The sequence below is a fragment of the Thalassophryne amazonica genome, chromosome 16 (assembly GCF_902500255.1).
Source record: "Thalassophryne amazonica chromosome 16, fThaAma1.1, whole genome shotgun sequence".
Classification (NCBI taxonomy): domain Eukaryota; kingdom Metazoa; phylum Chordata; class Actinopteri; order Batrachoidiformes; family Batrachoididae; genus Thalassophryne; species Thalassophryne amazonica.
Genome location: NC_047118.1, coordinates 51,853,959 through 51,871,216, shown reverse-complemented (window position 1 = coordinate 51,871,216; position 17,258 = coordinate 51,853,959). Strand labels below are relative to the sequence as shown.

At 41.2% G+C, this 17,258-nt stretch overlaps 1 long non-coding RNA gene across 1 annotated transcript; it reads right to left on the bottom strand.

Moving 5' to 3' along the window:
- Positions 1-552: 552 nt before the first annotated feature.
- On the bottom strand, positions 553-13,648 carry LOC117528148. Its single transcript, XR_004565685.1, has 3 exons — positions 13,638-13,648; positions 6,723-6,738; positions 553-726 (listed from the first exon to the last, which is right to left on the bottom strand). It is a non-coding gene; the product is annotated as an uncharacterized LOC117528148 (long non-coding RNA).
- Between the last annotated feature and the right edge of the window lie 3,610 nt (positions 13,649-17,258).

Below are 17,258 nucleotides of genomic sequence, written 5' to 3'. Positions count from 1 at the left end.
ATTCGGATGTTCAGATAATTAAACTGTTTCACAACTTTGTAAGATGTTCTGAAGGCTTGAAAATGTACATGTACCTATAGTACTTCTGCATTTCCAAGCAGTTACAATGAGGATGTGGTGAATGTTGTACATTAATGATGTGGTCATATTATGGAGGGTTTTTTTTTTTTTTTACTAGATCAGTGGTTCTCAAACCTGGTCCTCATGTATTACGAACCTACAGATTTTTCATCTCTCCCTCCTGTAAGCACACCAGGATGGAAACCCTGAAAAACTAAGAACACAATACACTCTCATTTCAACAGACCAAGGAAGGGCAATAGTGCAGCAGATAACTGAAACAATCATGATAAAAGCATCAAATTCGGCAGAAATACTCCTTAGACACTCTTTTGAAAAAAACTTTTGGCCACTTGACTTTTCAATCGGTGGTCAGGTAGGGGTCAATTAAAGAATTACACAGAGGTCAAAATCAAAAGATGCTCCAATCATATTGAAAAATATTTCATGTTATTTGCCTGATCATAAAGATTCCAAAAAGGTATAGTTTGGACTATCTGTGACTGAATTCTATGGAGTTACGGGATTAAAAACAGCAAGAATGGTGACAAAGGTCAGTTTCATTTTGTACAGGGGTCAAAAAATAAAGTTGCTTCAATTTGGGTAAAAAGCGATGCAAATTATAGGTTGCGCTAACAGGATTAATAAATGGAATAGTGTTGAATGCTTGTTCTCCAAAGTAAAGGTCAAACAAGGTCTACGTCTATTGGATTCTATGACATGTGACATATGTTACCCCGTAACGTGATAAGTAAGGATGATACATGGTCCAAACTATTCCTTTTTAAAACCGTGTTAACTCAACTAGTACTTTGCATCACTTTTTACCAAAATTGGAGCAACTTTAACTTTTGACTCCTGTACAAAATGAAACTGATCTTTGTCACCATTCTTGCTGTTTTTATTCCGTAACTCCATAGAATTCAGTCACAGATAGTCCAAACTATACCTTTTTGGAATTTTTATGATCAGGCAAATAATGTGGAATATTTTTCAATATGATTGGAGCATCTTTTAATTTTGACCTCTGTGTAATTCTTCAATTGACCCCTACCTGACCACCGATTGAAAATTTAACCCCTTAACGCCCATCGTCGCATATATGCTACAATCTCTGACTCAAATATGCAACTTACCAAATTGACCTGTATGCCCGTTGTTGTAAATTTGCAACATACCATCATTATTATTATAACATTATAACATAAAGTCATTACCAGAATACCCAATATCACTATCTAGTTTTTGTGCAAAAGTGAAATTAATAATCTCAACATTATTTACCATCTACTTAAAGGCAAAAACACACACAAAACATTTTTTATATACAGCTATATAAATTCGGGCATTAAGGGGTTAAGTGGCCAATAGTTTTTTGTTTTGTTTTTTCAAAAAAGTATTGTCTGAGGAGTATTTCTGTCGAATTTGATGCTTTTATCACCATTTGCAGGATTCCCCTCTAAATATTCTCTTATCTGCTGCACTACAAGGATGATCTGTGTTATTTTCAACAGCTGGTTCTTGACCAAATTATTTTAATGGTAAAGTTTACTAGATGTCATGCTGTAAGGTGACGTGGCTCTGAGACTACTGCCTGTAGCTCGGTAAACAGGGCAGCAGTCAGCGTAGCAGAGGTATCAGGCAGGGGTAAGGCTGAGGCGTGGTCAAAAACTAGCCAAGGTCCAAAACACAGTAACATAGAGTTCAAAGGCTGAGACAAAACCGTGGCCCAAAAACACAAAGCAATGTCAAAAAATCAGCAAGACAGTCAGGACTATGACAAAAGGCTTGGACCAGTGTTACAGAAACAACAAACTAGCAAGAAGAACAAAACACACAAGGCTTAAATAACAGATGTGGCAATCACAGTAAACAAGGGACAGGTGTGCGGAACAAAGAGGCGAAGATGAGAGCAAGAAGGTGCAGTGAAGCAAAAAGCAATGCTGACGAAATGGAGGCGTGGAGGGAGGAGACAAAGATGCAGTGAGCTGCTGCAAGAGAGTGCAGTAGAGTGAAAACTAAGCAGACAGAAATAAGGTGAAAGGTGAATCAAAAATATAACGCAAAATAATCTACACATGGAAGGAGCAAATAAACAAAACCAAGAAAAACAAAGGTGAGAAGTTGAAATGATCAACAAGAGAATTAAAGGCAGGGGCTGAAACTAATATGTGACAAAAGCCAAAACTAACAGAAATTACAAGCAATGACTCTAGTGGTAAAATGTAAAATAAAACCAGTGACCAAAGTAATCCTAAACTGAAAATCAAAATCAGAGGATTAAAGTGTAAAGCGGACGCAGACAGACTGTAACAAAGACCAAAACAGGGGAGTACATGGGACCAGACAGGGTCATAGAAACACTAGATGTCTCTATGCAACTCTAAAAAGTACATTTTATTTCATTTGCTCATTTATTTGCACAGTTTTACTGTGAATTATTTAGTGTTTAGTGAATATTCATACATGCTTGTACAGAGAGAGTACAATTCAAACCGGAGTCAAATTCCTTGTATTTGTGTAGATACTTGGTAAATAAAGGCTACTGTGATTCTGATTCTGAATAAAAAAAAACTGAGCCAGTGTACAGTAAATGATTATTATTACCTTAGTTCCACATAAATAAATTTGAATAAATGTTTTTACAAACACATCATTTTCCCTGCAGGACTATAAAGCATCAAGGCTGACATCTGTTATTCTTGTGCATATAGAAGCATGTGCTGGTGCCATGCATCACAGCATCCTTAAGACTATGGAAACACCCTAGATACTGGGTGGCAACCACCCAAGCAGAATGCCAGTCCATCCCCACCTCCACAAATTATCCACCTATAGGCTTTAGCTAGCTAATATGTGGGCATCCCCTTGTACTTTTACAACTGCTGGATTCCTCTAATTTGTCAAGAAACACACCTCATGGCCATAACGTCATAGCCGACATTCCCTCACAGTGCAGGTTGTATGTTTTGCATTTTAATTTAACCTTTATTTAACCAGGTTAGTCCCACTGAGATCAAGACCTCTTTTACAAGACCTGGACAATTATAAAGTTTCCATTTCACCTAACCTGCCTGTCTTCAAATGTGGGAGGAAACCGGAGCACCCAGAGGAAACCCATGTAAACACGGGGAGAACATGCAAACTCCACACATAAAAAACACAGGCGGGACTCAAACCCATGACCTTCTTGCTGTGAGGTGACTGTGCTAACCACTAATCCACCGTGCTGCCCAAAGCCTCATCTGAGTCTCCGCAAGTAACCATTCATTTGACACAGTCATTTCAGTGATACCCAAGGCCCTGCAGAGAGACCACCGAGTACAAAGACATCACCTTAGGCAACTGGTTAACACTGAAGCCTTACAACCATATAATAAATCAGGAACCACCGGGACCATAAAGAATTAGACTTTCATGCTCTTGCAAAAGAGTTGGCATCACCAAACATGTCTATCCAGGAACCTTGTGACTCTATATGTTTTTCCCAGGCATCTCTCCATCTCAAAGGCAGTAGTCCAGAGAGATGAAGTTCACCACAGAGATAAGTGAATGTTTTAACAGATTCAGCACTCACTACACGCAGGTACATTTTTGATGGCTTGTCATGAAGTCGTAAGAAACTTGGATCTAAAGCCCCAGTCACACGGCACTAACCAAGGACACTGAAGCCGAAACGAAACAAGAAATCTGGACTTACGGTGACTTTCTGAGACATCATTTAACCATCGTCCAGCTTCATTCCTGTAGCTGGCGCTTCGTCAGAACTGTTGACAAATGTGAACAAATCCTGATGACAAGCTCAATTCATCCATATTCTGTTTTGCTTTTTGTCATGATGGTTCCTCATCATTTGCATAGTTCCCATACAGTCAGTGTTCCGTTTGTTCGTCGTCCAACCTCCCAACTCCGACTTCTTGCATGAACATTGACGATATCTGAATGGATCAAAAACTAAAGATCCGATGAGCTGAACATGATCATCCATGTGTGGGATGAAAAGCAATGTTTTCATATAGACACAATAATGGCAAGAACATTTTATCAACTACTTTAACGTCCCAGCCTCAAACGGCCGGAACGCACATGTGCATACACGTTGTCGTGAACAAACCTGTTATCAAGACAACCAGAGCTCGCACCTGCAGGTGCTGCGGACAGCACAGGCTGGCACTCTGTCTGATACCCGTTTTCAAGTCACGTCATCATGAATGTTTCGTTTTGATTTTCTTTAATGCATCAAGGTCGCTGTTCACGTCATTTTTCTTTTGTTAGTTTCGGTTTTGTTTTGTTCCTTTATGCACTCTTGATTCGCAGGCTTTTTGGTGATGGGAGAAGTGCAGGCTCATTCGTCCACTTTTTCTCAATGATTTGTGACTTTCCTTCGTTTAGCTGTTGTCGTGTGCCGTGTGACCGGGCCCTTAGTCTTCATCCAGGTCAATCATAAATCCAAACACTTGGACTCCTCTCAGCTACTCAAGTGACACAGTCCAGTCATCCACTGATCCCACAAAGATCACAGCATCACCTGCAAAGCCAAGCCCAGTGATGTTTTCCCACTGACAAATAGACCACAACACTAACCAGAACCTAGTCCATGCAAGCATTGAACAAGGCAGGATCCAAAACACATCCCTGACAAACGATGGAATTCACTGGGAGGAAGTCAGGGAGTCTACCTCAACTCCACATGGCACAACTCCACCTGACCAGTGGTGGGCACAGTTCAGCTAATCCAGTAACAGATAATTATCGAAGCTTATGTTTTTGCTAGTGGATTAGCTTTTCAGATAAGTTTTAAAACCATCATCGGACCAACTATCTTCCGATAAATTTAGTTCCGATAACTTTCAGTCCGATATTTTTTTGCTGGTAAAGTGAGCAAAGCTTAACGGTTTAAAAACATTTGTAAAACCTAAAATCAACACAACATTATTTTATTTTATTTCTTTGTGGCTGATGGTATAATTTAATCACCAAGACTCAGTTGGGGAGAGGAGCTCTCGCGGTGCAGCTGCGTTACAGAGGGATAGGGTTTTCACCGTTTAGACCAGGGGTGGGCAACTTCTTCCAGAAAGGGCCACGAGGGTGCAGGTTTTCTTTGCAGCCACTGAGTCCACCAGGTGATTTCACTGATTAACTGATTCCATCTGCTCAAAGTGATATGAATCAGTGAAATCACCTGGTGGAGTCAGTGGCTGCAAAGAAAACCTGCACCGTCTTGGCCCTTTCTGGAACAAGTTGCCCACCCCTGGTTTAGACACTGTTTTCAATTTAAAAAAAGGACTCTTTATGTAGTTTATTTCTTCAGATGAATCCCACTGAAAATAACAGGTAAGCATTTATATTTACTATGTATCTTTTACTCTGCCAATCAATGCATTTATGGACGTATTTTGGTTGTTTAAGCCGCAGGGTTCAAAGTGTGTGGAAAAAAAGCAGCAGCTTTTTAGTTCATGTATATAATACAGAGATAAACTGTAACTTCTAATACTGTGTTTTACTGCTTTTGAAAGATGATGACAGTGTTTGGGGTTTTATTTTTTTATTCATTCATTTATCGTGCGTTCTTACGTGTTTGTGATCCTTGAATTTACCCAGCAGTGAAAAGTGAAAGTGAAACTATCAGAAGCCGACAGTGTAGTCTGATGTGGTCATGTCCGAATCAATACTAAAAGTTATCGGTTATCTGTAATAAAGATAAATGTTTTCACAGTTTATCGGTTTAGCATCATAAAAGATATCTTTTCAGATTCTGATTAATGGTTGTCAAAGCTAACTTTTTGGTTAGCTGTGCCCACCACTGCACCTGACCACTATCCTCCTTTGTATGAGCTGGCTATGTTGTCCACCAACTTACTGAGGATCTCTCAAATTCCCAAGATGTTCCATAGAGCAGCCCAATCAACTGAATCAAATGCTTTGAGAAAATCAACAATATTCATGTGTACTCGAAGAGCTTGGAAGTGGTTGATAGTTTTGACTTCTTGGCCTGGCAATAGATTCTTCTCATTGCTAAATATGAAGTAACTGGGACTCAATCCCATAAAGAATGACCCTTGACATGACGGTGTCCAACACATAGAGCAGTAGAATGACCCTGTAGTTAATGCATATACCAGATTATAAGTTGGATTTGTCGTCAGCTTGGAGACTTGTTTTGCATTGTGCAGGTGAGTGATGAACTAGTTAACAGGTACACTTCCTCCTTTACCTGACCACACATTTGCATCATTTTTACCATTAGTCAGAACGCTCAGTGTGTGTGAGTGTGTGCATTAATTTGGACCTTTTGCCTCATGTCTGAAATTGGGTTTTAAAGAAAAGTAGTCCAGAAAAAACACGGCGTCATATTTCTTTGGTTGTTTTTGCAGATGCTTCTTTACACTGCTGAAGCTATTTGCATGTTGTTCCAGCTCGGCAACCCGTAGGTCAGGTCACAAGACATGGCAGTTGGCTAGAGAAGAGTAGCCTCTAGGTTAGTGCAAGCCCTCAACCCCGCCTACCTCTCTCTGGGTGGCCTGTGTTTACAAGCACCAGAAGCAAGTCATTACGGTGCCGAGAACATGGTTGTTTCAGGGGGACTGTTCCTGGGTCAGGCCATGGAGGAGCAACAAGGAATGCTTCCTGGCTGTGCGTGTGACTTGTGCATGTCATTACACATCTGCATGCTTGATTCTGTGAGTCTGCATGTATGCACTCCAACTTCCTCTGTGCAGCAGTGCAGGGGAGCAGAAATGGGGGTGAGATGGCCTTTAACCCTGACCACATGTCCTGGTCTACTGGCTGATCATGTGCACATTCACTGCCTGGGATTGGGAATCCTCAGGCTTGGAGCTCATTAGTGATGTCATTCTGCTCTTCAAAGTGTGAAACAGTGAGGAAACAAATATGATGGTGAGTTCTGGAACAAAATCAATCAGGAATACATTGCATTTTAAGGTAGCAATTCCCTGGAAAATGCTTGAATTGGCTTGGCATTGCAAAGGTGTGATAAATATGGGAAATGTCATGCTGATTGATGAACACTGTTTTGTGCAGAATTAGAAGATTAACAGTACTAGTGCAGTGCCCGTAGGAAGTTTGTTCTCCAACAGAAAATTGGGAGTTAAAAAATTAATTTAAAAAAGACAATCACCAGATCAATTCCGCATAATAATGCAAAATACCACCACCAGACCAATTGAATTCTAAACAAGAGCAATCAGAGATTTTTGATGTCGCCAATCCGGATCCAGATCACCTCCAAAATTCAGTGGGATTTTCTGTTCCTTAATATCTGTGGTGCAAATTTGGTGAGAATCCGTGAAGTAGCTTTGACGCAATCCTTCAAAGCGTATATAAATTGAAATCTTGATCCTGAACCCGGATTCGGATCCAGATCACCTCCAGAATTTAATGGCCTAATATGTATCTGTGTTGAAAATGTTGTCAAAATCCGTGGAATAGTTTAGACGTTATTCTGCTAACAGTAATGCTTCTAAGCCTATATAAAATGAAACTTGATCCAGAATCCACATCCGGATCCAGATCACCTCCAAAATTAAATGGATTATTCCATGGCCTAATATGTATCTGTGTTGAAAATGACGTTATTCTGTGAACAGTAATGCTTCAAAGCCTATATAAAGTAAAACGTGAATACAAAATCCTGATCCAGATCACGTCCAAAGTTGAATGGGAGCTTCCATGGCCACGTAATCCTGCTAACAGACAGACAGACAAATATGTAAATGCCAATGATTTTACATTCAACAAAAATATAAATGCAACACTTTTGGTTTTGCTCCCATTTTGTATGAGATGAACTCAAAGATCTAAAACTTTTACCACATACACAATATCACCATTTCCCTCAAATATTGTTCACAAACCAGTCTAAATCTGTGATAGTGAGCACTTCTCCTTTGCTGAGATAATCCATCCCACCTCACAGGTGTGCCATATCAAGATGCTGATTAGACACCATGATTAGTGCACAGGTGTGCCTTAGACTGTCCACAATAAAAGGCCACTCTGAAAGGTGCAGTTTTGTTTTATTGGGGGGGATACCAGTCAGTATCTGGTGTGACCACCATTTGCCTCATGCAGTGCAACACATCTCCTTCGCATAGAGTTGATCAGGTTGTCAGTTGTGGCCTGTGGAATGTTGGTCCACTCCTCTTCAATGGCTGTGCGAAGTTGCTGGATATTGGCAGGAACTGGTACACGCTGTCGTATACACCGGTCCAGAGCATCCCAAACATGCTCAATGGGTGACATGTCCGGTGAGTATGCCGGCCATGCAAGAACTGGGACATTTTCAGCTTCCAAGAATTGCAAGAATTGCAACATGGGGACGTGCATTATCCTGCTGCAACATGAGGTGATGTTCTTGGATGTATGGCACAACAATGGGCCTCAGGATCTCGTCACGGTATCTCTGTGCATTCAAAATGCCATCAATAAAATGCACCCGTGTTCTTCATCCATAACAGACGCCTGCCCATACCATAACCCCACCGCCACCATGGGCCACTCGATCCACAACATTGACATCAGAAAACCGCTCACCCACACGACGCCACACACACTGTCTGCCATCTGCCCTGAACAGTGTGAACCGGGATTCATCCGTGAAGAGAACACCTCTCCAACGTGCCAAACGCCAGCGAATGTGAGCATTTGCCCACTCAAGTCAGTTATGACGACGAACTGGAGTCAGGTCGAGACCCCGATGAGGATGATGAGCATGCAGATGAGCTTCCCTGAGACGGTTTCTGATAGTTTGTGCAGAAATTCTTTGGTTATGCAAACCGATTGTTTCAGCAGCTGTCCGAGTGGCTGGTCTCAGACGATCTTGGAGGTGAACATGCTGGATGTGGAGGTCCTGGGCTGGTGTGGTTACACGTGGTCTGTGGTTGTGAGGCTGGTTGGATGTACTGCCAAATTCTCTGAAACGCCTTTGGAGACGGCTTATGGTAGAGGAATGAACATTCAATGCACGAGCAACAGCTCTGGTTGACATTCCTGCTGTCAGCATGCCAATTGCACGCTCCCTCAAATCTTGCGACATCTGTGGCATTGTGCTGTGTGATAAAACTGCACCTTTCAGAGTGGCCTTTTATTGTGGGCAGTCTAAGGCACACCTGTGCACTAATCATGGTGTCTAATCAGCATCTTGATATGGCACACCTGTGAGGTGGGATGGATTATCTCAGCAAAGGAGAAGTGCTCACTATCACAGATTTACACTGGTTTGTGAACAATATTTGAAGGAAATGGTGATATTGTGTATGTGGAAAAAGTTTTAGATCTTTGAGTTCATCTCATACAAAATGGGAGCAAAACCAAAAGTGTTGCGTTTATATTTTTGTTGAGTATATATATATATATATATATATATATATAATTACGTTAAAGGTTTTAATATGACAAAATCAGTGGTCGGCACAGCTAACCACAAAGTTAGTGTCAATAACCGCTAATCCGCTAACTGAAAAGTTAGCTTTTAAAAACACTGGAATCATCGAGAGGATTTAGTGCTGCTATAACGGACTGATGCAGAAGGTGGCAGCAATGCAACAATAAGGATGGTGGCTGCCATTAAACTCCACAGAAGAAAAGGTTCACTTGATTTTATCCACACGGTCTCTTTTAGAGAAGAGCCCGTTTTGTGTAAAATAAAGCCATATATATATATATATATATATATATATATATATATATATATATATATATATATAATTACGTTAAAGGTTTTAATATGACAAAATCAGTGGTCGGCACAGCTAACCACAAAGTTAGTGTCAATAACCGCTAATCCGCTAACTGAAAAGTTAGCTTTTAGAATGCTAAACCGATAAACTGCAAAAGGTTTTAGCAGACGTTACAGCCAACCACTAACCAGTGACTTTTAATACTGTCGGCTACTGATAAGCCAGTTTTGAGTTTAAGCACCACCAAGGCTTCTGAATAAAATCAAAACAAACGGAACATGGAAACAAATTTTGATGGAAATCCTTATACAAACAGAGGTTTTGCAAGGCAGAGACACCACGGAGGGAGCCATCTTGGAAGTACTCATGTTACAATGTCAAAATAAAGGTTTAATGTCAAAATCAAGATTTTGAAAATTAATCCCAAAACTTTTCAGAATAAAGGATGCACATCACTGTGCCATGTGCAAGCCACATCCAAAAGCTGAGGTTGATCTGACAAACAGTCAGAGAGATATGCCACACACACACACACACACACACACACACACACACACACACACACACACACACACACACACACACACACACACACACACACACACACACATTTCTTGCTTTATAGTGAGATTTAAATCAAAATTATGTATTAAAAACAATGAGTTGAGAGTCTGTATTCAGCTTCCCAATTTCCTTAGAATTGTTGTGTGTTGGGGGGTTTGGCTGGATGTTTTTGTGTTGTTTTCTTTTCTTTGCTCTCCAGGTGGTATGCAAACTGGTTTTTGTCTGTGGAGATGGTGCTGGCAGAAGAATCCTTCACCCTCATCAACATTATTGGCTGCACTTGTGGAGGATGTTCATGTGCAGGCCTAATGACTCGCAGCACCTGTGGATGATGCTCACGTGCAGACTTAAAGACTTTCAGCTGAAGCAGATAATGAGATGGCGTTCTGCATTTAAGCCATGAGTGATTCAAGCAGAATGGCCGGGAACTCGACCTTGTGACGTTCGTTTTTGAGACGCTGAGGACCGCGCCTGGGTTTGACACATTGTGCCTGTGAAGGAGGACGGGTGAGGGACACATGCTGTCAGCACACATCAGAGGTGATTGATTGTCTGAATAAGTGTTAATAGTAATTTGGTATTTTGTTACGCAGTATATGTGAATATTGATGAGAATTGTGCAGCTCGCTTCTCACGGCCGTGGCGTGCGGACTGATGATCCTCCACCTGTTGTGAGAGGCAGCTCATTTACATAAAGCTTAAATTCAGACCTGAATGTGTTGCTGATAGTGTGTGCCTTTGAAGGATATTAGTTGTAGCTGTTGACTTACCTCACCTCTTCTAACCTTCACAGAGTCAGTTTGTCGTGTCCACCTGGAGGGTGTTTGGCGGTGAAGTTGAGTCCAGAAGCGCCGGGCTTCGATCCCTTTGGGTGCTGGAGAGCGCGCCGTCCTTCACTCCGCCAGACAAACGCACTTTTATGTTGTACACGAAGTATTGCACAAGAGGGGAAAATAAAATTGTTTTGTTTTTGGAACCGCTTTCTGATTATTTAGCGCTGGGTTCAGTCAGACGCAGGTCCGCTCCTCAACCCGCGTCGGCACATAACAAGAATGTGGGAAAAATAAAGCTATCGATTATTACCCCTGGAACACCTGAGTAGTAGGGGAGAGAAACATTCCAATTTACATCAATTTCATTGCATGTTATGATTAAAAAAAGACCCTCCCACCCCCATCCCCCCATTACCTGAAGGCAGAGCCACCCCTGGTTCTTGCCAGTCCAGCAAAATAATAATAATAATAATAATAATTGCATCAATTTGCTATCAACTATCTTTGCAAATATGATCGTGTATAATCCAGTATGAGCATCTTGTTCAGCGTTACCCTTGTGACCCCAGGCTTTCTGAGAACACCATTATACTTTTCCTCTCACTCGCACTGCAGCAGTCGCCGGCCAACAGCAAAACCACCACAAGGCTTTCTTTGACTCAGCCTAATGAGAAGACGATGGACCAGGATTGCAACCAATGTGCAGAGACTTGCTTCCTTTTCCCATTCCTTATCAGCCCGTGAATCCAAAATTATTCAATTATAAACGTCTTCTCTTCCGAACAATTACACACAACAACCCGGCAGTGCACACTGTTCTGCTAATGTGGTTAAATACAGTTAAATTTTATAATCACAGCAACTGCAATTGGCTGATAAATGCTCGCTAATAAAGACGCCACTATGCGCATTGTGCTTTCTCTGCCAACATCCTAATTCATGTAATTAAATATAGGATTCTGCATTTTGGTTTATTGGATTTATTTTGACCTGTTAATATTGCTGTTGGCTGATGGGTAAAACAGAAAGCGTGGTGTGCTTGAACGAGACAAAAAGGCCTGACAAGCTGACAGTAATATGCTGCTGATGGTTCAATCTGATGTGCCTCTGAGAAACAAGGATCACGACTGATATTATTAATAATTTCAGCCACATTTTAGGCAAAAGGAGCACTTTGAAAACACATCTGATCTCAATGGGGGACCTACAGAGGGGTGAATCACACAAAATCACCCTGAAAATCAAAGTGAAAAAATGTTTTGCCAAAAATTCATTGCAGCAGCTCAAAATGGTACTTTGTAGTTTTTTGGCCCCCACGTGCTTGTATGCAGGCCTGATAATGTCAGGTCACACTCCTAATGGGATGACAGATGGTGTTCTGGGGGATCTCCTCCCAGATCTGGACCAGGGCATCACTTAGCTCCTGGTCTGCCTGAGGTGCAACCTGGCGGTGTCGGATGGACCTAAGCATGTCCCAGAGGGGTTCTATTGGATTTAGGACAGGTGAGTGTTGGAGCCAGTCAATGGTATCAATTCCTTCAACCTCCAGGAACTGCCTGCATACTCTCACCACATGAGGCCGGGCATTGTCCTGCACCAGGAGTTACTCACTGCACCAGTGTAGGGTCATACAACGAGTCCAAGGATTCCGTCACGATACCTGATAGCAGTCAGGGTATTGTTGTCTAGCCTGTAGATGTCTGTGTGTCTTTACAGAGATATGCCTCCCCTGACCATCACTGATCCACCACAAAATGAGTCATGATGAATGATGTTGCAGGCAGTATTACATTCTACACAGTGTCTTCAGACCCCTTCACATCCATAACATGTGCTCAGGTTGAACTTGATCTCATGTGTGGTAAAACACAGGGCACCAGCGGTGGACCTGCCAATTCTGGTGTTCTATGGCAAATGGCAGTCGAGCTCCACGGAGCTGGTCAGTGAGCACAAAACCCACTACAGGACGTCAGGCCCTCAGGCCACCCTCATGAAGTCTGTTTCTGATTGTTTGATCAGAGACGTTCACACCAGTGTCCTGCTGGAGGTCATTTTGTAGGGCTCCGGCAGTGCTCATCCTGTTCCTCCTTACACAACAGAGCAGGTACTGGTCCTGCTGATGGGTTAAGGACCAACTACGGCCCTGTCCAGCTCTCCTGGAGTAACTGCCTCCTGGAATTTGCTCCATTCACTTGAGCCTGTGCTGGGAGACACAGCAAGCCTTCTGGCAATGGCACACATTGAGGTGCCATCCTGGAGGAGCTGTGTAACCTCTGTAGGGTCCAGGTACCGCACCATGCCACGAGTGGTGACACTGACCAAAGCCAAATGCAAAACTAGTGAAAAAAAAAATCAGTCAACAAAGATGAGGGAAAAATGTCAGTAGCCTCCAACTGTAAAACCTTTCCTGTTTTGGGTGTCATCTCTTTGTTGCCCCTCTAGTGCACTTGTTGTTAATTTCATTAACACCAAAGCTGAGACTGATTACTAACCCCCTCTGCTATTTAACTAACCAGATCAATATCCCAGAAGTTAAATGGACTTGATGTTATACTCTGATTAAAAAGTGTCCCTTTAATTATTTTGAGTGCATATATACTGTATATAAATGCTACCAGTCCAAACCTTTGACTGGTAGTGTGTATATATATATATATATATATATATATATATATATATATATATATATATATATATATATATATATATATATATATATATATATCAATCAATCAACTTTTTTTTTTATATAGCGCCAAATCACAACAAACAGTTGCCCCAAGGCGCTTTATATTGTAAGGCAAGGCCATACAATAATTATGAAAAACCCCAACGGTCAAAACGACCCCCTGTGAGCAAGCACTTGGCAACAGTGGGAAGGAAAAACTCCCTCTTAACAGGAAGAAACCTCCAGCAGAACCAGGCTCAGGGAGGGGCAGTCTTCTGCTGAGACTGGTTGGGGCTGAGGGAAAGAACCAGGAAAAAGACATGCTGTGGAGGGGGGCAGAGATCGATCACCAATGATTAAATGCGGAGTGATGCATACAGAGCAAAAAGAGAAAGAAACAGTGCATCATGGGAACCCCCCCACAGTCTACGTCTAAAGCAGCATAACCAAGGGATAGTCCAGGGTCACCCGATCCAGCCCTAACTATAAGCCTTAGCGAAAAGGAAAGTTTTAAGCCTAATCTTAAAAGTAGAGAGGGTATCTGTCTCCCTGATCTGAATTGGGAGCTGGTTCCACAGGAGAGGAGCCTGAAAGCTGAAGGCTCTGCCTCCCATTCTACTCTTACAAACCCTAGGAACTACAAGTAAGCCTGCAGTCTGAGAGCGAAGCGCTCTATTAGGGTGATATGGTACTACGAGGTCCCTAAGATAAGATGGGACCTGATTATTCAAAACCTTATAAGTAAGAAGAAGAATTTTAAATTCTATTCTAGAATTAACAGGAAGCCAATGAAGAGAGGCCAACACGGGTGAGATATGCTCTCTCCTGCTAGTCCCCGTCAGTACTCTAGCTGCAGCATTTTGAATTAACTGAAGGCTTTTTAGGGAACTTTTAGGACAACCTGATAATAAAGAATTACAATAGTCCAGCCTAGAGGAAATAAATGCATGAATTAGTTTTTCAGCATCACTCTGAGACAAGACCTTTCTGATTTTAGAGATATTGCGTAAATGCAAAAAGGCATATATATATATATATATATACCAATCAAGGACTTTTACTTACTTACAGGTTCAGGTTTCATCATTGGCCACCTTGGTGTATCATTGTTATCCACTAATCTTCTGATTGGAGTTGTTCAATAGGAATTTCTGCCTAGGTTGTTCTGACCATAGGCATTTTGGCCTAAAATGTTCCAATCCAAGGATGTTGTCACCCAGTGGGAATACAAGTCGATAAACATTTGTGTAATATTAACATTAGACACTGAAATACACAAGAAACTCACATAATCTTTCTTTTGTCAATATTGTTCAATATTTTTAATATCTTAAAAACAAAGGGTAATTACAGAGCCCTGGAAGTGTCATCGTAAAATGTTTTGCATGTGGAGAGACTGTGCGCACGTTTTATTATATTGTGCGCACGTTTTATTATATTGTGCACTCATTTTATTATATTTTGTGCACGTTTTATTATATTGTGCACTTGTTTTATTATATTGTGCGCACGTTTTATTATATTGTGCACTCATTTTATTATATTTTGTGCACGTTTTATTATATTGTGCACTTGTTTTATTATATTGTGCGCACGTAATTCGAGGGCTCAATTAAAGGAAAATGTGCGCACGAATTATCATGGCCAGGAAAATGTGCGCATGTTTTATTAATTTGAGAGCAATGGTGAAATGTCCACATTACGACATATTTTTGGGCAGAAACATATTTTTTTTTGTCCTTGTCCAAAATGTCCATGGATGAAACAGGCTCCTCTCAAGTGTTCTACTCAACTTTGACAACTTTGTGTGAAAGAAATCCTTTCTTTCACAAAGTGTTAAAGAAGGAGCTGTACCTTAGTTGTCACCAGGACTTTGTGATTAGCAACAAAGCTGAAAAAAATCACATGCAAATAAAAGACTGCTTTACATGTGCCTGCCTGAACCAGCCTCGACCTGTTCCACTGTGCCAATATTCATATTTAAATTAACATACCTCAACAACTGCAAATTATGTTACAAGATGCCAGCATGGGCCTTAATAGGAAGGTCACTTCTCCTCACCTGAATCTGTCAGAATCCAAAAACTTCAAAGCTGAATCATACTATAATTTGATCAACATTTGTTTATCTGCTTCCCTTCCGCTGGTCTTGGTATGTGGATGAAGGTCATCATTCCTGGAACTGATTTTCCAATATCTACCAAACTTAGCACACACATGGAGGAGGGTTTTGGGATTGCCCAGTAAAGTAAAATTTACCAAGGTCATCACAGGGGCCAAGTTCATGTCTCCATGTGTAGTTTTTGGCCTGTTTCTCCCTGGTACTTTTGCTGATTTCCACCAAACCTGGTATGGCAACAAAGGTTAACCCTGAAATTGCTGTTAAAGAAATCTTTTTTTGGCAAATGTCAAGGAATTCGATATTCAGCCTGATTTAGACCAAATGTTGCACAAACAGTTAAATCCCAGAATTGTTCTGGCAAGGTCAGCCAGAGGTCAATCAATTAGGTGAAGGCCATTGGGGACAGATGTCAGACTGCCTTACCCCTTACTCTCTTCATTGTACAATTACCAAGTAAGCAATAGTTTTTACACCATGACTGACAAAAAATTTGCTGACCCATTCAGTTACTGCCTCTGTTAATCTTATGCATCCCGACAATAGCAGAGAAAAAGGAAATACATGGTTATCAGTAGTACCTCTGTAGTAACTCCCTAAATGAGGTCAGTGTGTTTTTGCAAACCTTGTGCACATTTCTTTATTTGAAGATTCCATACAAAATATATTGCTGGTGCTATTATTAGATTACTGTCAGAAAATTACTTTCTCCCGCGAAATGCTGAGAAATTATATGCGTACAATAACAGAGACGCATTCATTTTGTGTCTCCTCCCGTTTTGCGGGAGAAAACACACCATTTAGGCCATTAAAGACATTCATGTGGTTATTTTGATTCCCTGGCCTACATGTCTTTTGATGAACTGGTCAGGAATAGTGCTACTATTTGGTTGTTTTTATTTAGTTTAAACACAATTTCATGTCACAGGTCAGTTACTGCATGCCCATATATGTGTGTGTCTCTCTGGTCGCTCCTGTTAAATTATTCAAGATGAAAGTAGCATGTGGACACGCATACTTTACACTATTCTCCTTTGTTGACAGTCATCCTGTTGCTTCTGTTCCTGCAGTGTGTTTTTTTTAAATGCCCGCTCCCGCCCGCAGCAAAGTTCTGACTGCCCGTTCCCACCACATTTGCGTTGGGTCCCATGGGACGCAGCGGGACCCAATCCCAATGCAGCCCTCTAGAGCAAAGCCTGGCACATGCTCGGCTCATATGTACAGCTGGCGTATGGCTTTATTGTCAAGGTGATAAAAAAGTATGGAAATTATTACTATCGTGAAAGATTGCTGCATTAATGAGAGTATATGTTGTATTTGTATAGTGAAAGATTGTTGTTTTACAATTAGTATGTGGTGTGCTTCCTCTGGCACAA